This window comes from Cetorhinus maximus, unplaced genomic scaffold (genome assembly GCF_964194155.1).
Source record: "Cetorhinus maximus unplaced genomic scaffold, sCetMax3.hap1.1 HAP1_SCAFFOLD_1355, whole genome shotgun sequence".
NCBI lineage: Eukaryota > Metazoa > Chordata > Chondrichthyes > Lamniformes > Cetorhinidae > Cetorhinus > Cetorhinus maximus.
This window is the reverse complement of record NW_027597296.1, coordinates 27777-49804: the sequence shown is the minus strand read 5'-3', so window position 1 is coordinate 49804 and position 22028 is coordinate 27777. Positions and strand designations below refer to the sequence as shown.

General features: G+C 47.3%; 1 long non-coding RNA gene across 1 annotated transcript; it reads right to left on the bottom strand.

The window, feature by feature from the left end:
• Positions 1-2288: 2288 nt before the first annotated feature.
• Positions 2289-20903, bottom strand: LOC144676102 (uncharacterized). The gene is made up of 2 exons (XR_013575245.1): positions 20792-20903; positions 2289-2375 (listed from the first exon to the last, which is right to left on the bottom strand). It is a non-coding gene; the product is annotated as an uncharacterized LOC144676102 (long non-coding RNA).
• Positions 20904-22028: the final 1125 nt, after the last annotated feature.

The following is a 22028-nucleotide window of genomic DNA, read 5'->3' as shown; positions in this document are numbered from 1 at the left end:
AAAGAGCATCTGGATTGTTTCCCAATTGTGTGGTGACAAGATCACAAGCTCACAGGTTGAAGCAGGGAGGATTGGAAGTTAAAAGACAGGGAGAAGGTGTTGAAATTCAATTAGCTATCTCCAAGGGTGGTCCAAAAACAGCCCTATCTTATCAGCAAATACAATGAGCAACGAGCCCACTTGACCATTGTGGACAACCTCCTAGTTTAAGACCATTGTTTAGTCATTGCATATGCCATATGACAAAATATTCTTCACAGTCTCCATGGAGGTCATCTTGGCATCGCTAAATGCAGAGCGGAGAGCCCTACAATCGGTGTGGTGGCTGGGTATCACACAAGTGATCCAGGATTTTGTCCTATTCTGCCACACCTGCAGCATTCACACTCCAACACCAACAGAACCCCTGGGACCATCTGTCTTTCCTCGCCGCCTGGGGCAGAAGTTAGGCCTTGACATCTTTGACTTCCATGGCAAGCCATACTTCATGGTTACTGATTATCATTCTCAATGGTTAGAGATAATCAGACTTGACACAACCACAGCGGAATTAATCATCAAAGCGTTACATTTTTTACACCCATGGGCTCCTAGATGCAATTATTTCAGATAACGGGCCCCAATTCGCCAACAACCATATTTGGCAGTTCACTGTTGATAACAAGATCTCTCACGTCACAAACTCACCTCTTCACCCACAAGCCAATGGGGAGGCTGAGCGAGCAGTTGACACTTGTAAGGACCTGATGTCCAAGAATTTGGATTGGCGTGCAGCTCCCAAGCAGTATCGGGCTACTATCCTGGCCATCGGATTCTCTCCGCCGAATTCCTCATGGGCCATCATTTAAAAACGCAATTCCCCTGTTACCTTCAAGACTTCAGTCACATATCACCCCCATTGACCATAAGTCAGTAAGAGCGAAGGAGTTGAACCTCTGGGAAAAGCAATACCAATGGTGCAATGCCAGACACAGAGCAAAAGCTTTGCCACCTTTGACATTGGGCCAGTGGGTCTGGATCTGGGACCAGAACACCAAAGGCCTCATTCTCACTAACAGCTTGTCCAGACGCCATCTGGTACTAACTGAAGAAACAGAACAGCCTTCATTGCACTCATTCCCAGCAGACAAGAAGATTTAGAATACCCCGAGATGTGGCCGGACGACTCCCACAACACTCCAGATGCTCCAAGGGTTGTTGACTTAACCCAGGACCCACTTCCAGTCCTCTGACCTAGCGGGGCAATCACCAGGACACACTCGGGCAGAAGGGGTAAGGCTCCCCAGTGACTCAATTTTGTAACTGGGGGACTTAGGGGGCTGCGGGGAGAGGGGGACAGCAACGTGAATAGTTTAAAAAACAAAGGTCATGTAAATAGCTAAAGAGATAGTTTCATATTGTTGTTAAAAAGAAGATAGTGTACTTGGGGGAAGGTGTAGGATAAAGGGTTAACGGAATCGATATGTTAATCTGTGGGGCACATGCAATGTGGCATTGACATCAGGCAGCAGTGTAATAGGTACTGTAGGGAGCAGACGGGCAGCGCTGAGGGGTAATGTGCCTTCCCAATAACTCTCTCTGTACATAGTGTAACTAAACAAGTTTTTAAGTAGATACCCTGATACGCCTGTGGCTCCTCCTTGCTAGAAACCGGACCTAACACCTTCAATTCAATTTCTGCTCAATACTCAAGAGCAATGTATAGGCTTGAAGTTTCCACGTGATTTCCACCCAGATATCAGCATAGATCAGGCAGATCGCGTGTCATCAAATGAAATATAGTGCTAAAGGTAGAAGGATTTCAAGCATAAGGAGCCCACACTTTGGCATATCCAGAATCTTTTACTCTGATTCAAACGTCCATTCAGCTGGTACAGTTCTCACCCATAAACATCTAGCCATGCCCCAAATCAGAATGATGAATAAATTGACTGTTGCAACCGTTTGGGCGGTGTTTGTTACATTGCAGCCAGACGTTTGGGTGCTTAGACAGCTGTTACCACGTGAATACAGCTTTAAACACCTGCAGCAGCGGTGACCAGCATTCAGTTTAAGCCAGTTAAAAAATAGGACAAAGACACTGGTCAGTTGAAAAGTGGCTCTCTTGGAAATTTTGCTCCTCTTTGTACTGCCCTGTCCCAGTCACGAATTAATTATTATCTAATAAGTTGCTCACTTGTTTTGATTCATGAGACATTTAATAGGTTTTCATGGAAACTTCAGCATAGCTTCACTTTGATGCATAATACATTATAGGTGCATTTTGCTGATTGAACATGGGCACTTACCTTCTTCCCACCTTTCTTCTTTGTACTTTTATCCCTGTCCACTGCTAGTTTTAAGTTCTTCAGTTCCTGTCTCATTAGCTCATCTACCTGTAATATGGAACAGCGCATATAATATTAGTCAGAAATTTCATATTGTCATTGGTTCACCATTCAGTACCAATGAAACCATAAGCTCTGACCGAGCTGCCAAAGAGATTTCAATTTATGTATGCATTTATAAATAAATAGAGGACAGAAGTTAAATCTGCTTAAAATCTTAAATATACACAAAAAAATGCTACGAATACACACTAAATCAATCAGTACCCGTAAAGAAGAAAGATTTAAATTTGAGTCGTAAGAAACATCTGACTGAAGAAAAGGCAGGAAAGGGGTTTCACAACATCTGCCCCTTTTTCTCATACAATAAAAAAGGGATAAGGGAAAGAAAAGGAGCACAGGCAAGACCACGATAAAAATAAGAATTATGGTTTCACGTGAGTCCAGAGTCCAGAATCAAAAGGTCCAGTGGCATATTATTTCAGAGGTTAGTAGGCTGTTGCAGGGTGATCCGTCTTTCCAGAAGCGAGGACTTCCACAATGAGAGAAGACGTGTCAAGACATAGTCTTGAAGGCACAGATACATTAGTTCCAATGTTCCAGTAGTTCACAGTGTAGACAAGGGCCAGGCATATTACCGAGATAGAACTCTTTCTGTTGCTACCTGCTAGATGATAAAATGGTAGACTGCCTTGGTTCAGCGGGGAAGTGGTGGCATAGTGGTATTGTCACTGGACTGGTATTCCAAAGACCCACCAAGGATTCAAATCCCACCATGGCAGATGCTGGAATTTAAATTCAACAAAAATCTGCAATTAAAAGTCTGATGATGACTGTGAAACCATTGTCGATGTTGTAAAAACCCATCTGATTCACTAATATCCTTTAGGGAAAGAATTCTACTATCCTTACCTGGTCTGGGCTACATGTGACTCCAGACCCACAGCAATGTGGTTGACTCTTTAATGGCCTCTGAACAAGGGCAGTAAATGAGATGGGCAATAAATGCTGGCCCAGCCAGTGACGCCCACGTCCCATGAACAAATATAAAGAAAAAGTTCCACATGGTAATATTATAGGTTCTAGCAACTTGGGGGAGGACATGTGACATACCTCCCACTTCTTCTCCTGGGTGTTGGACAAAAGATTCCAGGTCTGGAATCTTGAGGTGTTTAATAAAGGAGTCCTTTGCAGACATACCGTCTCTGTTGGCCGGAGCTCTGCCTTAAAAATGTGAAAGGGTACACGTCTTTGGAATTTGATTGTCAGCAGACACAGCGTATTAGCACCTCTTTAAAGATAACAAGGGCCCCGCTGGTTTCTGAAGGTTAGAAATTCCTCTGGAATGAGTCATGGCTAGTCGAGGTAAAGCCTTGCCCATTTTTAAAATAAAAATAATAACTTTATAAAGTAGCCAGGTTGACATAGATATATATCACATATATATATTTTCCTTTCTGGCTTCTGGCCAGGACACCACAATATTTCGGCTGAGGCCTAAACAGTGTTTTATAAAGTTCTAATGTGATATCTTTGCTCTCATATTCTATTCCTGTATTTATAAACCCAAGTGATTTGTATATATTTTTATAACCATATTTTTGCCCCGCCACATTTTAAGATTTGTGCACATGGATCCCAGGGTCTCTCTGCTCCCCTACGTTTTTCAAGAGCGGGCAATTTACAGGATGCTGTCATTTCATATTAGCTTTTCCAAACTGCATCATTTCGCATTTCTCTGCATTGAACTTCATCTACCATGCTTCTGTCCATTTCAACGCCTGTATTTGTCATTCTGTAGTCTGTAACTATCCTCATTCCTGTCTCCTGGTTTGCAAATTTTTGTGTCATCTGCAAACTTGTTAGGACCAGGATAGAAGGAATGCACGTATCATCTAGCCCCACTACTCCACAGGCCGTACCATTAATTTAAAAGTTTAATTTTCTTACCAAATAGCCAATCGTCTATTGCCCCTACTTGTGCCCTGAATAAAAGAGTCTTCAACCAGGCTTCTTTCAATACACTCAGAACAACTGTTTATTATAAAACAAAACTTCTTTTTAACAAGTTGCAGTACAGATTAACATACAATTGTAATCTATCTCTTCCTAAAGAATTCTCCCAGCACAGACACACACACAGACAAACAAAGGACAAACAAATAGGCCAGAAATTTCCCCCCGTCGGGGTGGTTGTGCAGGGGCGGGCGTGAAGCCGATCGACGTCCCCGATTGGGTCCGCGCCGCCATTTTACGTGGGCGAGCCAATTAAGGTTGGACGGGCAGCTCAGTTAATTACTTTAATTACTTTTTAACAGGCCTTAATAGGCCTTTGACAGCTCGGCGGGCACGCAGCCAAGTCGGCTGCCCGCCCACCGAACTGAATATCTGAATGACCTGCGGTGACGTCGCCACGCATCATTTTACGCGTCAGCGAGCAGGCCCTGCCCCCCCCTGTTCGCCGACGGAAAAATGCTGCCCATAGAGTCTCCCTGCAAAGATGGGCTTTAGATGATGGGTGTTACAAAGAAAGGACAAAGTTCGCAGGGTCTCAACGTTGTTGACCTGGAATTCCCTCATGTGGACATCTGGAAGTTCTCACCAATTGGTCTCAGCTTTATAGGTTCAAATGCTGACCAGTTACACTCAGTGAGGATTCTCTGACTACAGGTTGATAGCCACACACAATTGCAGGCAAGTTAGAGAGAGAGAGAGAGAGCCAGTCAGGGTAGCCTTCCTGCTTCAGCTTGTTCCCCAACAAGACTGCCTTCAAAACCAGCAGGTTCACAAGTTAAGTTTTTTTACCTCTCCCACGTGATTTCCAGCAAATTACCAACTTTTGTCTTTTCAGTCTTTTTCCCCATCAATAAAAGTGATTGCTGTTCAAAACAAACAACCAATTCTTCCTCAAGTACCATAAAGGTCAGGTGATTCCTTGGAAGAGGCCTGTTTGTTGATAATTCCAAGATGAACTTATAATCTTTTTTAAAAAATCCCAGGTCAGCATCCAAATGTATAGATAATGCCAAGCCCTTCCATTTTGTAGAAGAAAAATTCAGTCTTGAGAGATACGATTCTAACAAACTTTACAATGCCACCCAAGTCCAGGTTGTTTATAAAAAATGAAACAGCAATGGACCTAAACTGATCATAGAGAAACACTGCTGCAAATCAGCTCCTAGTCTAATAAAGACCCATCCATTTTGTTTCCTGAGAGAATTTTGTATCCATACTGCCACTTTCCATTTATGGACTTTCAGTAGGCCTCCTGTGTGGCACTTCAAAGCCTTCCAAAAGTTTTTGCACACAACAAACATCTATGAACTACCTTGATCACCTTTCTGTGTTACTTCATCAAATGATTCAGGCAAAAATAAAAATACCTATATCAGCAGGTCTGGCAGCATCTGCGGAGAGGAGCACAGTTAACGTTTCGAGTCCGTATGACTCTTCAACAGAACTAAGTTAAAATAGAAAAGAAGTGAAATATAAGCTGGTTTAAGAGGGGGTGGGACAGATAGAGCTGGATAGAGGGCCAGTGATAGGTGGAGATAGCCAAAAGATATCATAGACAAAAAGAGATGTTGAAGGTGGTGATATTATTTAAGGAATGTGCTAATTAAGGTTAGAAAGCAGGACAAGCAAGGTACAGATAGCCCTCATGGGGGTGGGGAGGGGTGAAGGGAAGGGATCGAAATAGGCTAAAAGGTAGAGATAAAACAATCTCACAATGGAAATCTTGTTTAACCCAAATGCAAGTTTATTTTGTTCTTGATAATGAGTTTCCAATAACTTACCCACCTCCAATGCTCAGCTATTGGCCTGCAATTTTCTGGATTATCCTTTTCTCTTTTCTTAGGCAAAGGTTTAAAAGCAACCGTTAGTCCTCCAGCACTACTACTGTACCCATTAAGGATTGAAAGATTTTGACCAATACCTCCACTATTTATACCTTTGCTATTTTCTGCAACTTAGAATGCAGATCTGGTCCAGGTGATCAATGCTGATCTTTTTACTACATCTTCTCTATCTATTACAATCCCGTCCATAATTTCTCTCTCTTCTTTTAGTATAATCATCGTATTATTTGCTTATGCTATGAAGGCAGATGCAAAGCACTTATTTAGTACTTTAGCCATGCCCCCTGCATTTACATGAAGATCTCCCTTTTGGTGCTTAATAACTTTTTCTTAGCTAACTACACCAGGCCAGAGGAGGAGTATGGTAAGATTTTACCCCGAGTTAAGCATATGCCGATATAACTGAAAACCAGTGCAGAAGAGGGCTCAGATTAATCCAGGAATTGGTTACTCAGTTTTGCACCATGGTGCAACAAGATCCGGCACCACAGTCAACAGATCCACATGTCCTGCCAGTGGCACTTAAGGTCACAGTAGCTTTGAATTTTTACGCTGCCAGCTATTTCCAGGGGTTAGCCGCTTGCAATCAGGTCTGCACAGCCATTTTACACAGGCAGGCCAATTAGGGCCCACCCAGCGTACTTCACGACTTCCATGCATAGCGGGAGTGGGCGGGCGGCGGCGGGCGCACTCAGCCCACCGGGTCCAATGGTGACCCGGCGGCCTGTATAAAGGAAGGCCTGAAAGCCTTAGAAAGGCTGCTTGCAATGACTGGGCAAAGGGCTCTGCAGAGGGGCAATGGAGGTTATGCAAGTCCGGAGGGTAGGCCATCGGGGCAGGCCAGTACTGAGGGTAGGCAATCGAGGCAGGCCAGGCCGGAGGGTAGGCCTTCGGGGCAGGCCAGGCCAGAGAGTAGGGCCAGTGTGCCCCTTGTTTTTCCGATGACTGCCTTGCTGCCCTCCTCAAGGAGGTGGCAGTACGGCGGGAGGTGCTGATTACCTAGGGCGGGAGGAGGAGGACCCCCACATGACGAAACGTGCCTGGGAGGAGGTGCCGGAGGTGGTGAGCTCCCATGACGTGGTGCGGCGCACCTGGATCCAGTGTCACAAGCGTTTCAATGACTTGTTGCGCTCTGGAAGGGTGAGGACAATGTTGGCATTGGTCACATGACCCAGCAGGTCGGCTTTCCCCCCTGCTGCCCCCGCCTCCCCAAGTCTGAGTGCAGTGACTGCATTGAATCATTGTCCTTCGCTGGGTGGGCCAGCAGATATTGCCCATGCCGAGGTCAGCCTGAGAGGGTGGTGAAGAGATGGGTTCTGCGCCTGCAGCGTGTGGTACACTGGGACCCACATGACTGTTTTGGGGGCCACCTGGAGGAGCTGTACCTAGGTGGTGTGCTTGAACTGCAGGACATGTCCAAGTCAGGGTGATGACATGCTGGGAGGGGAGCTTCAAGGTGGCGTGGCAACGAACCATCAGCTGCCCTCTGCGTTCCACATGCTTGCACCTCCTTGCTATGGAAGGATACACAGTGTGGTGCTAATATGATGTAGGCAGCATGTGGCCAAGGGGTGGGGGGACTGGGGAACAGGCCTAGCACCTTTGTGTGAGTGTTCGGCAGCAGTGGGGTAAAGAGGCACTGAAGCCCTGAAATGTCCCACTCTGGTTGGGGTGGGCCGTGCGCGAAGAGAGTCCATGTACAATTTGCACAAATCAATGCTCTTCTCTCATTTTCAGGAGAAGAATGCTCATAATGCTGCAGAGCGTGTGAGGAATGATGGCGGCCAGGCACAGTTAGCCATTCTCAGCTGGTTTGAGCAGAAGGCCCTGCATTTGGAGAGGCGCCATGCGCCCAAGTCCACTGGTGTCGGTGAGGCTGGGGTGCCACGGCCAGGTATGTATGCCCAGCAGTGAGGTCTCCATTGTTCTCCCAACAGCCATAGCAGTGCTGAATGTTAAGTGATTTAATTTTGCAACATGGCTTGACCATTGCTTATGGAAGGATGAGTGCATAATGATCCAGAGGACAGGGATGCACTTTGTCATTGCCTCCACGTTAACTGATCCAATGTTCTTGTTCTTCCTTTCAGCATCAGAGCAGCAGGCCTGGGAGGAGGAGCAGCAGAGGCCCCCTCGCACACCTGAGGGCCCTGAAGTCTCACCAGTGTCACACCATCTCTGCCAGGCAGGAACCAGCGCAGGCACTAGCACCTCAGTGGGAGTTAGAAAATCAGGGGACCAGGCATATGCTCAGTCGGTGCCTGCTGATCAGTCATCCGCATGAAATGCAGCCAGGTGTGCGGGAGCATCTGGGGGATATACATGAGGCTATGCTCGACTTGGTCTCCGTGGCGGAGGAGTCTATGTGGACGATCGCCGAAGCAATGAGCCACACGTCCGAGCGCCATGTGTCCTCCATGGAGAGAGTGGCGACTCTCGTGGATAGCCTCTCCAGGAGGCCCATCAGGGCTTCCTAGGGATGCGCTGTGACCAGCAAGCCCTCACATCGGCATTGACCTTAGCTGGTCAGTGCCAGTGTGGGAGATGGTGTGGGCACCAAGTTTCCCAGCTCGGTGCCCATCCATCCACGGTGAGCAGGGAGGTCTGAAGCGACCTCACGTTGGCGCAGCTGCTGCCTGTTGTCTCTGCAGGCACCTCTCAGGGCATTCTGGATGGGGGTGGCAGCTCCTCAGACCCTCTCCCAGTGACCATAGCATCCAGTGAGGCTGCGATGACTGGGGAGATGCCAGCTGTGGAACTGGCAAATCATTCCCAGGTGGGGCCAGCACAGGCTCCACGGGCTAGAGGATGACCGCCAAGGTCATCAAGGCCAACAGGACAGCAGAGTCAGCAGGCTGTCTCAGATGCCACTCCCAGTGATGGGGCAGTACCAAGACGTAGCACCCGGAAACGTAAACATAAGGCATGTTAGGCACACAACGGGTTTATCACTGGTGCTTTTGTGTTGGCCCAAGATGAGGTCTTTATGATTTGCTTTAAATTGGAACACCCTTGTCATTTTGTTTCATTAAGTTTCTTTGCCTGTGATATTAAATTCAGACATGTGACCATGACTGAGGGTGCCTCTTTTCTTCTGCATGTGCATGGTTTCCAAAAATGTGCTTTGTGGGATATTCAGCTTTATTAACAAGGCCCTTAGTTACTGTTGCTAACCTGGAAGATTTGGCACTAGCTAATATCGAGTATGGAGCTTACAGCCCAGGCTTGCCCTGGAGGTCCATCTGTGGTGGGCTAGCTGAAGGTTCGTTGGATTAAAGCCTCCTGGGTGTTCTTGCCTCCCTGTAGTATGCCTGGGTCAGCGTCTAGCCACTCAGCATTTCCCTGTGCATGCTCATCCTCGGATTCACTGCTGGACTCATTGTGTGCAGCCACACCCACTGCATCGACGTCTTCATCGTCCACTGCATTCCCCCTTTCTAACGCAAGATTGTGCAGAGCGTAGCATGCAACCACTATTACCGACCCATGATCTGGGGGGTACTGGAGTGCGTCCTCCAAGCGGTCCAGGCATCAGAAGCGCATCTTGAGAAGACTGATGGCTCTCTCCACCACAGCCCTCGTGGAGGCGTGGCTCCTATTGTACCGTGGCTCAGCTTCTGTTCTGGGATGGCGGAGAGGCATCATGAGCCACCTTCTGAGGAGATAGCCCTTGTCACCCAGCAGCCATCCATCAAGCCGGGCTGGAGCACTGAAGAGCCCCGGCACCTACAAGTGTCTGAGGATGTAGGTGTCATGGGAGCTGCCTGGGTACCTTGCACAGACTTGTAGAATCAGCATCCTGTGATCACACACTATCTGCACGTTCATGGAGTGGGAGCCCTTCCTGTTGACGAAGGCATCGAGCTCACCTGCTGGCGCCTTGATGGCCACATGTGTGCAGTCTAATGCACCCTGGATGCGGGGGAAGCCAGCAGTGGCCGCGAAGCCTCTGGCTTGCTGTGTCTGGCTTGCCTGGTCCCAACGGAAGTGGATGAAGGTCAATGCATGCCTAAACAGAGCGTATAACCTGCTTGACACAAAATGTGGACAGCTGATTGGGAGACACCGCAAAGATCACCCACCAACCCCTGGAAGGAGCCAGAGGCATAGAAGTTGAGGGCAGCTGTGACCTTTAGAGCCACTGGCATAGGGTGTCCACCCACACAGGGGGCGGAGATCACAGGCCCAATCATGTGACAGATATAATTGATTTGCACGCGAGCAGGGGAGAGACTTCATCGTGAGTGAGACACAGCCAGAGTGAGTGTGGGTATTGGCAATTTGGTTCACAGTGGGAATTCGGTGCATAGGGGAAGAGGTGCTCTTTGCATTTTTTCTTTGCTATACCAACTTCTTAAAGCTGCAGAGAATGGTCTTGCCCTGCTGCAGCAGTAGAGGCTACGAGGGAAAGGAATGACTGGTAAGTAGTGCGTAAGGTCGGTTAAGTATTTACTACTTTTATCGCCTATAGCTTAAGGTCTTTTTGTGGTTTATAGTTTGTATATTCTGTAGTAAAGAGGATCAGGAAAGAAGGGCCCTAGAGTAATTGATTTAAAAGGTTTAATTTAAAGGGATAAGTCATGGCAGGAGAGCTCAAAGCCGTGGTGTGCTCCTCATGCTCCATGTGGGAAGCTAGGAGCATTTCCAGTGCCTGGGACAAGCATGTGTGCAGGAAGTGTGTCCAGCTGCAGCTCCTGGAAGCTCGGGTTTCAGAGCTGAAACAGCGGCTGGGGACACTGTGGAGCATCCGCAAGTCTGAGAGCATTGTAGATAGCATGTTTAGAGAGGTGGTCACACCGCAGCTGAAGGGACTTGAGGAAGGAAGGGAATGGGTGACCACCAAGCAGTCCAAGAGAAACAAGCAGGTAGTTCAGGAGTCCCCTGGGGTCCCGCTCGCAAATCCGTATTCCATTTTGGAGACTGGTGAGGGCGCTGGTTCCTCCAGGGAGTGCAGACAGAGCCAAGCTTCCCTCGCCACAAGCTATACAGGAGGGGAGGAAGAGAGGAAGCGCAATAGTAATAGGGGATTCCATAGTTAGGGGAACAGATAGGCGCTACTGTGGCCATCAACATGACACTAGGATGGTGTTTTGCCTCCCTGGTGCCAGGTCCGGGATGTCACTGAACGGCTGCAGGGCATCCTGAAGGGGGAGGGTGATAAGGCAGAGGTGATGGCACATGTTGGTACCAGTGACATAGGTAGAAAGAGGGATGAGGTCTTGCATCTAGAATTCAGGGAGTTAGGCAGTAGACTAAAAAGCAAGACCTCTAGGGCTGTAATCTCTGGATTACTCCCAGTGCCATGTGCTAGCAAGCTCAGAAATAGGAGAATAGCGCAGATGAATACGTGGCTTAAGATTTGGTGCAGGAGGGAGGGTTTTAGATTCCTGGATCACTGGGACCGTTTCTGGGGAAGGTGGGACCTGAACAAGCGGGATGGTCTACATTTGAACCAGAGGTTTGCTAGTGCTGTTGGGAGGAGTTTAAACTAATTCAACAGGGAGAGGGGACACAGAATGTTAGCAGAACAGGGACAAATCATAATACAGTAAAACAATCAAGTCAGAGGGAGTACAACTGCATTAAGTTTCAAGGGAGTAAGGCAAGGCTGGATGACCTCTACTTTAATGCCAGGAGCATTACAGGTGAAACAGATGAGTTAAGGGTGAGGATTGACATGTGGAATTGTGATATAGTAGCCATCACAGAGACGTGGCTAAGAGAAGGGCAGGATTGGCAGCTCAACATTCCGGGATATAGAATCTTCAGGCGAGACTGGGGAAGGGGTAAATGATGAGGAGGCATTGCATTATTAGTTAAGGAGTCAGGTACTGCAGCAAGAAGAGATGATATCTTGGAGGGGGCATCGAATGAAGCTTTGTGGATAGAGCTTATGAATAAAAAAAGGGGCAGCCTCATTGTTAGGTGTTTATTATACACCCCCAGATAGTCAGCGGGAAATTGAGGAGCAAATATGTGCACAATTTGCGGAGGTGTGTGAAAACAATAACAGTAGGGTAATTATATTAGGTGATTTCAATTTTCCCAACATTAATTGGGACAGTCATCGTGTTAAAGGCTTGGATGGAGTGGATTTCTTGAAATGTGTACAAGAGAACTTTTTAGGTCAATATGTGGAGGATCCAAGGGATGGCGCAGTGCTGGACCTAATTCTGGGGAATGAAGCCGGACAGGTGGCTGAGGTAGTGGTGGGGGACCATTTTAGTGATAGCAACCACAACACGGTGCAATTTAAGCTTGTTATGGACCCAAATTTTTAATTCCTCTCTGGCCACGGGGAAGGTGCCGGAGGACTGGAGAACAGCTAATGTGGTTCCACTATTTAAGAGGGGTTGTAGAGATAAGCCAGGGAACTACAGGCCAGCGAGTCTCACGTCAGTGGTAGGGAAACTATCGGAGAAAATTCTGAAGGGAGAGAATCTATCTCCACTTGGAGAGGCAAGTTTGATCAGGGATAGTCAGCATGGCTTTGTCAGAGGGAGGTCATGCCTAACAAATTTGATCCAGGTGTGTGGATGAGGGTAGTGCAGTTCATGTAGTTTATATGGATTTCAGCAAAGCCTTTGACAACGTCCCACATGGGAGACTTATAAAGAAGGCAAATGTACATGGGATACAGGGTAATTTGATAAGGCGGATTCAAAATTGGCTTAGTTGTAGGAGGCAGAGGGTGATGACAGAAAGATGCTTTAGTGACTGGAAACCCGTGTCCAGTGGCGTAACACAGGGATCTGTGCTGGGTCCCCTATTATTCGTCATTATATAAATGACATAGATGACTATGTGTGGGGTAGGATTAGTAAGTTTGCAGATGACACAAAGATTCGCTGAGTGGTTAACAGTGAGGTTGAGTGTCTTGGGCTATAGGAAGATATAGACGGGATGGTCAAATGGGCAGATAAATGGCAGATGGAATTTAACTCTGAAAAGTGTGAGCTGATACACTTTGGAAGGAGTAATTTGACAAGGAAGTATTCAATGAACAGCATGAACTAGGAAGTTCTAGGAACAAAGGGACCTTGGCGTGTGTGCCCATAGATCTCTGAAGGCGGAAGGGCATGTTAGTGGGGTGGTGAAAAAGGCATATGGGACACTTGCCTTTATCAATCGAGGCATAGGTTACAAAAGTAGGGAGATCATGTTGGAGTTGTATGGAACCTTGGTGAGACCACAGCTGGAGTACTGTCTTCAGTTTTGGTCACCACATTATAGGAAGGATGTGATTGCACTGGAGAGGGTGCAGAGGAGATTCACCAGGATGTTGCCTGGGATGAAACATTTTTGTTATGAAGAGAGGTTGGATAGACATGGATTGTTTTCGTTGGAGCAGAGAAGACTGAGGAGCGACCTGATCGAGGTGTACAGGATTCTGAGGGGCATGGACAGGGTGGATAGGGAGCAGCTGTTCCCCTTGTTTGAAGGGTCAGTCACGAGGGGACATAAGTTCAAGGTGAGGGCAGGAGGTTTAGGGGGGATGTGAGGAAAAGCTTTTTTACCCAGAGGGTGGTGACGGTCTGGAATGCGCTGCCTGGGAGGGTGGTGGAGGCGGGTTGCCTCACATCCTTTAAAAAGTACCTGGATGAGCTCTTGGCACGTCATAACATTCAAGGCTATGGGCCAAGTGCTGGTAAATGGGATTAGGTAGGTAGGTCAGGTGTTTCTCACGTGTCGGTGCAGACTCGATGGGCCGAAGGGCCTCTTCTGCACTGTGTGATTCTGTGACTGTCTCCCTTGAGAGACGGAGCCTCCTTTGGCATTGCACCTCAGACATATTGAGGTAGCTGGTTCGCCACCTGGATACCTTGGCAGCAAGATAGTGGCATCTTCTGCGACCCCTTCCGCCTTGGTCTACCTCTTGGCCCTGCACCCCTTGTGCCTGCATCTGTCCTCCCGAAGGCGGCTCCCCTGGAGGCTGAATGTGCACTCCTGGCCTCCTCCCCCTTCTAGCCCTCCCTTCCTCCTCAGAGGCGGTGCCTCCAGTGAAGAGTTCAGCTCCCATTCCCAGGCTATGAGAAGGCTTCCAGAAACCTGCATGCCCAAAAAATTTTCATCACTGCAGAGAGCTGACCTGAGGGTTAAGAGTCCAGACAAAGCAGCTCATTTGTGTTTTGAAGTATTGCAGATCACACAGTCAAGTTTCAAAAACTTTGAAAAATCAATATTTGAGAGAGCACACTCACGACCCCAGTGAGCCCTCTTATCCCGCCCATGGATGAGGTTTATACAAATTTGTCCTACCCGCCCGCCTGTTGCGCCCAAGCGCTGATCCAAAGATTGCACAGGTGCTGAAAAATCGGCGTCGATTGGTGAGTCAAGGGCCTTAAGTTGCCTGTTAATTAATGGCAGGCATGCAGCGGATATCATCACAAGCCCGCCCAATGAAATATTGCGATGGCGCGCGGTGACGTTGGGGCACTCGCCCGACATCACTGCGCGTCATTTTACGCACGGACATGCGGGGCCCACCCTCACACGCCAATGGGAAATTTCTGTCCATCAAAGCCGTTACAGATGCCCCCTTTGCTCAGGTGAGGGAGCACATAAACCTTCCAATGGATGTAGTAGCGTTGAGGCAGAGGGCCAGGGGGTTATTGAATTAGCAGGTTTCCCTCAAGTACAGGGGGATATCGAGTGTACCTATGTCGCCATAAGGACACCAAGTTATCAAGCGGATACCTTCAAAAACAGGAAACCCTTCCACTCCTTGAATGTGCAGGTGATGTCTGACCACACCAAGTGTTCCCGCATGTATGTTCACGGTACCCTGGAAACTGCCACTATTCTTTTATACTGAGGACTTTGCAGCTGCTTCAGCTATTTTGCATATCAACACAAATATGTGGTTGGTTTCTGGGGGACAAGGACACTTCCCCTTAAGGAAGTGGCTGAGGACCCCCTTTAGGCAGCTGTAAACAAAGCCCAAAGGGCACTACAACAACAGCTATGTGCAGACCTGCAACACAACAGAGCAGGCACTTGAAGATGCACTCTAGGCGCCTTGACCGTTCTGAAGGAGCACTACAGTATTCCCCTGCAAGAGTCTCCAGAATTGTTGTCTTGTGCTGGATGCTACACAATATAGCGCAGCAGAGGGGGCAGAAGCTGGCCCTATAGCCATAACAGGATGAAGACATTGTGGAAGATGAGGAACAGGAGAAGGAGGCCCTGTTCAAGGTCATGGAGATGACAGAGGAGGAGGAAGAGGGAACCAATGGGAGACCACCTGAAGGGCATGTTATTCACAATAAGAGATTGTGGTGGAAGAATTAATCCAGACTGGTCTCTTGGTTAAAACTGGTTTATTTCCAAGACAACTCCTCAGTGCTACTAACTTCCTAGTCGCTTCCACACAAAGTGTTCCAGCTGTACCTTTTTATTGTATTCAGTTGGGATAATTAATGCCCATTACCTGTTTAACTAGCAATTGGTTTTAACAAGATGATTGCCATATTAACAGGGCAGGCCCATGTAGCATGGCAGATTCTTTACACGAGGGGGTCATCACCAGAAGACGGCTAATTCAGAGCAGATTCTCCTAGGCTCCTGAAACATCACCAAATATATCAGCCGGCCTCTGGTGAGCAGCTTCCAAATAATAAACTTTTAACATGGAAGCCAGACTTCTTCAGTGAAATGTCCATCCCCAGCAAGAGGGAAATGCAATAGTACATACTACGAGTAAGTACCATCCGCCCTCACACCTTCCTCTCCCTCCCAGGACCATGATAGGGTCCCCCTCGTCCTCACTTATCACCCCACCAGCCTCCGCATTCAAAGGATCATCCTCCACCATTTCCGCCAACTCCAGCATGATGCCACCACCAAACACATCTTCTCTTCACCCCCCCTGGCGGCATTCCGCTGGGATCGTTCCCTCCGGGACACCCTGGTCCACTCCTCCATCACCCCCTACACCTCAACCCCGTCTCACGGCACCTTCCCATGCAACCGCAGAAGATGGAACACCTGCCCCTTTACTTCCTCTCTCCTCACCGTCCAAGGGCCCAAACACTCCTTTCGAAGTGAAGCAGCATTTCACTTGCACTTCCCTCAATTTAGCCTACTGCATTCGCTGCTCCCAATGTGGTTTCCTCTACGTTGGAGAGACCAAACGCAGACTGGGTGACCACTTTGTGGAACACCTTCGGTCTGTCCGCAAGCATGACCCAGACCTCCCTGTCGCTTGCCATTTCAACACTCCACCCTGCTCTCATGCCCACATGTCTGTCCTTGGCCTGCTGCAATGTTCCAGTGAAGCACAACGCAAACTGGAGGAACAGCACCTCATCTTCCGATTAGGCACTTTACAGCCTTCCGGACTAAATATTGAGTTCAACAACTTTAGATCATGAACTCTCTCCTCCATCCCCACCCCCTTTCCGATCCCCCTCTTTTCCAATAATTTATATAGATTTTTCTTTTCCCACCTATTTCCATTATTTTTAAATGTATTTCCATCCATTGTTTTATCTCTACCTTTTAGCCTATTTCGATCCCTTCCCCCCACCCCACCCCCACTAGGGCTATCTGTACTTTGCTCGTCCTGCTTTCTACCCTTAATGTCACCATTAGCACATTTCTTAGCTAATATCACCACCGTCAACACCTCTTTGTCCTTTTGTCTATGACATCTTTAGGCAATCTCCACTTATCACTGGCCCTCTATCCAGCTCTACCTGTCCCACCCTCCCTTAAACCAGCTTATATTTCACCTCTCTTCTATTTTTCCTTAGTTCTGTTGAAGAGTCATATGAAACGTTAACTGTATTCCTCTCCGCAGATGCTGTCAGACCTGCTGAGTTTCTCCAGGTATTTTTATTTTTGTTTTGGATTTCCAGCATCTGCAGTTTTTTGCTTTTATCATATGGCTGAAACCATGATCATCATGACACTTGGCCTCAACATAATGCACAAATACACCTTGAGAAGACCTTCACAACCTAGCCCATGCACATGTATGTTACTGGCTGTCAATGAGCCAGAGAAAATGCCACCTTGTGCCTCGTCAAACCGTGCCCACTATGCAATGAGTCCCAGTAGGAGGCATGACTTTACATCCATGACCTTCAGATATGATTATATGTGCTAAAAGTATTGCAGCAGCTGCTCATTGTGCAGGCTGATGCCACACGTGTGTTCGTGCAAATTCTTCTACTATCTTGCACATTATCGATCTACCACCAGTGTCCAGCGTCAGCAGTGTGTGACATCTGTAACATTTAATGCTGCCAAACATCTCAGCTCCCAGCGAGCCCATGGCCTCTACCACCTAGAAATCAAAGGTTTCAACCATAGTGGAGAATACCACACAAGCATCCATAGATGGTAGCTTGACATGTGGGAAACCCACTTAAAAGTCACTGTGTAACAATCAGCTGTAGATAACTGCCTTCGACACAGCATACATGCTTGAAGTGCACCTGATCAACTGGATTTGGTCATTAAGTCTGATCATTGATACTCCCTTAAAGACAATCATTGATGAACATGAAATGCTGCAAGGATCATCTCTATACCCAACCCTTAGTGTACCATAACCTTATCTGAATGTCTCATGAAGGAAAACAGCCTTCAACTGCCAGACATGCATAGGCATACCCTTACTTATGATGGTGTCAATGAGAAGTGGACCTCAGCAGTCTTCAGAGCCAATGGTAAGAACCTCCTCCTCCAGCGACACCCACATCCCATGAAAGAATTTTTTAAAACTCTGCAAACATTCCCTTGCGGGTATTAGTGTACAAAATCAGGCTGAACCATTTTTGCCAACAGTGATTTATATTTACAATGTGCTTAATTGTGATATAAACAAAGTGAAGTGAAGTGAAGTGAAGTGAAATGAAACCACGGTAAACCCATCAGTGAACGACGTGCCACGGTGTCCAGTGCTCATGAACTCTTCTATGTTCTGCCCCTCCTATCCCCGTATTGCCTCAGAGGAAGTAGAGGCAGGCTATTCACCTCTCATGCAATATGGTCTCGTTGTGCAGGGACTGGTTGCTGACTTACCTCAGACTGCGGCCTCTGCATTTCTATTGAGACAAGTAAGAGTAGATTAGGGCTCTGGTGAAGGGCTGGGTAATTAGAAGATAAGGATGCTGAGATGCTCTCATACCCTTCCCCCTCCTCACTAACCTCCACAGCCCTAAATTGGTCTTCAGGTGGGTTAGCCGGGCAGGCTGCTGGGGCTCAGCAGTTGTCCATTACAGCAACTGCTGTGCCACCAGTGTGAACGTCCTCTTCAGGGAACGCAGCTCCGCACGCGTTCATGGATGTCAGCACTCATACTCTGAGTGGTCTGCTCTAGGCAGCTGGGTGAGCCTTGTACCTTTTTCAAGGAATTACAATCATGCGGTCAAGCCCCCATGGACTCCTCATTGCCTCAGCAAACTTCAGATGTTCACACATCTGCTGACGATGCTCTAAACATAGTGCCCATAATATGACTCTCGAGGCCCTACCTCCAGGCCTACTGGAGCATTATCATGACTTTCCTCCTTCCTCCGAGGGGGACTGTGCTTTGCACTCAGACATCTCCTCCCGCACTCTGGTGTGGCACCTTCACCACATGCCACCAACTCGAAAAACATCTGTGTTGGCAGAGTGTGGACTAGTTACATGTGACGCTGCCTCCTTGGAAATCTCTTCCAACTGCTGATACCCAGGGGATGAGGTGGCCCAGGGTGGGGGGTATGGTGGGGACAGTGGCACTGGGACTTGTGTGAGACACAAAAGGAGGTAATGAGATTTAGCCCTTTTCATTGTGAAAACACACTCTGATACACGCCATTGCCTTTAGCCTCTAACCATAATTCTGGTGCCCTTATTATGCAACCCAAACTTCTCACTCCCTCCCCTACCAACATTCCCTTCTACTCAGTGAACTAACAGGATCACCTCCACTATGTCCACCATGTTCCAAAGTGCCTCCACCAGCGCCTTTAGAATCTGCTATGAGTGTTTCTCCACTTCCTAAAAATGAGCCAAGTGGGTGCCAGTACTACCTCCATGGCTGTCTCCTCCACATTCCTGATCATCCATTACCTCGCAGCCCCACCCCCAGTCTGGGCCATTGCCCATTGCATTATGGGCCCCCTTGTCCTGCAGATACAACATTCAGAGTGATGTTAGCCTAATATAAAGTGCTGTCAGGAACGAATCTCTTGAATCTGGCAATGCATCACAGTGTACATTTGCATCTCTACAGTGTGCACCTACAGGAGCAGCTTGGTTATAGAAGCCTCCATGCTACAGGAGAGGTATGTGCCAGGTCTCCCATCACAGTTGCAACATTCAGATGTGAACTATCGCTTGGATCTCTGCCAGCTTCTGCCGAACAACTCACCTTGCCAAAGCTCAGCAGATTGTGAAACCTCTTCCTGCATTGAATCCTCGATTGGTCATGGTCCCCAGCTGTGCTCATGGCAGACGCCATCTCCTGCCATGGCCTCGTGGGCACTGTGGTCATGTTCCACTGGTCACTAGGATGTAAGGTGCTGCGGCTTCTCTGGACCTCCTCGAACAAGATCTGCAGCTCCTGGTCGCTGAAGCAGGGTGCAGCCCCTCCCACACCTTCCCCCCATACCCTGCTTTGTGACATTCTGGCATGGCAAATGAAAAAAAAAGCTCTGTAAGCCTTCCAGCTTTGAATGGTCTCACACAAGTGTTCTCTTCTCTCTATCTCATCAATGCCTAATGTTTGGGGTTGGGGGGGTAGAAATGGGGCTGGAAAAATACAGGGTATCTGTCATTTGTTCCTGTTACTACCAGATGGCATTATGTGCTCCTGAACACAAACTACCTTGCTGGCCTGCTCCCTCTGACTCCCTCACACTTTTCTGTCATGATGGTGTGCAGCTGTGAGAGTCCTGATCAAGGTTCAATTGCATGGCTGCATCCTTAGAGATAGGTGGAAAGAGGGTAGCTGGTAGGGCATAGGTTCCTGGCAGATGTGTGCATCAGTCATCCCCTGAGTTATTAAACTAACCTTAAGGTTAGAATATTGTGAGCAGCTAATGGTGCCAAGATGCTGCCATCTTCATGGCTGTGTCTTGTGAAGCTGTTCCCATCTTAACTTCGTGGAGCGTGCTCCTTCATTACAATGTGAATCAGCAGCAATATATTTTCCTATGGAAAACCCATGATGGGCCATCTCCTTCAATCTCAGCAACCAATTGGACAACTATTACAATTAATACTCACCTGACTGTTGATTGACATCTCTTCCGAGCAACAGCAGCACTTGCATCCACTTCCTGACTGGGTTGCTTTACTCAAGCAGGGCCCACCTTCACGTCTGTACTGCTTCCGGGGGTGGCGGGTCCAACTCCATCATGCTCCTGTCCCCTCTAACTCAAGTTCCAAAAGGTCACATTGGACTTAAAACTTTAACTCTATTTCTCTCCACAAATGCTGCCACACCTGCTGAGTTTTTCTAGTGCTTTGTTTTTATTTCAGATCTTCAATATCTGGAGTATTTTGCTTTTATTATTATCTAGGACCATCTCTTAGATTTTTTTGTGTTTGTGACCTGGAATACTGCTATCACAATCAAAGACTGGTTTGTGGACCACATTTTTATACCTGTACTCTGATTTCCTCCTCCACCTCTTTGCGTTTATCTTCCTTGATGAGTTCAGCAACGTGCTTCTGGGGGAAGTTCATGCGTTCATTTCGGTTCTGCCATACCACTGCAGTTCAGGAAGCAGAAAAGAAGTTGAAGCTTTATTCACAAAGCAGATGGTCAACTTTTTAAATAACACCACCAATAATTCTCTTTTTTTTCAAGGGTAAACAGGTAGTGAGATAAAATTTGGCCCCCAAATTTCTGTAATTCAATGTTGAGCTAGATTGGTTATTCATTGTGGACTGAAGATATAGACACAATGTTTGAGGAGATTTGGATCCATCACAGATAGGGAAGGAAATATCGAGGGCAGGTCACTCCAGTCTATTCTGCCATCGTCCTGTTTGCAGCTGACAAATCAGCAAGTTTGCCAGTTGTTTTGCAGTAAGTTGCATCTTTGGTTAGATATAAATAGTTTACATCAATAGATACAATAGGATGGGGAGTTAATTTACCTGAAAGCCAGGAATCATAAAAGAATGATTTAAAAATTTGGTAGTACAGAACTTGAGTATTGCTGAAAATAGAGACATGTTGAAGCTTTTTGTCTTGCACACTTCAGGACACTTCACAAGAATACCAATATAAGGGTAAAACAACAATTTATACTGTGTGTGAAGAGAATGCGGATTGGTTAGCAAGTGGTTTCTGACTGGTAGAGGCGTTGCCATGGAGAATGCACCAGTGATGGTAGCTGACAGTTAACTGCCAAGCGTTGTTTGAAATTTAAACTGGGCAGTTTGACCCTCTTTGGTCAAGGCATTGTTCTGAGAAATGAGTCAGTGAACTGAAAAGTGCCCAGTCTACCTCAGATTACCATGGAAGGGCAAGGTATCTCAAAAGTTTGAGCAACAGGTGAAGCTAGCTATTTAATACTGCTACCCAAGAGGACATGCAGTAACAACACAAGTGGTATTCACCACTAACAGGATGTTGCCGTCAAGCCAAAAAGATGTTCTGCCTATCACACAAATGGGTACTGTGGTATACGAATTTCAGTGCCAGTGTGATGTCCCAAAGATTGGTGGATCGTATCAAACCACATGTCCCAGTTTGCAACTGGCAAGGTACAGACTATACCTAACCAGCTTGCAAAATTCAAAGCACAGTGACTAACATTAGATGTGATTCCACGATTGGACAAAATTTGCTAAATAATCCTTAATGTGCTAAGAATTACACTGACAACCAATT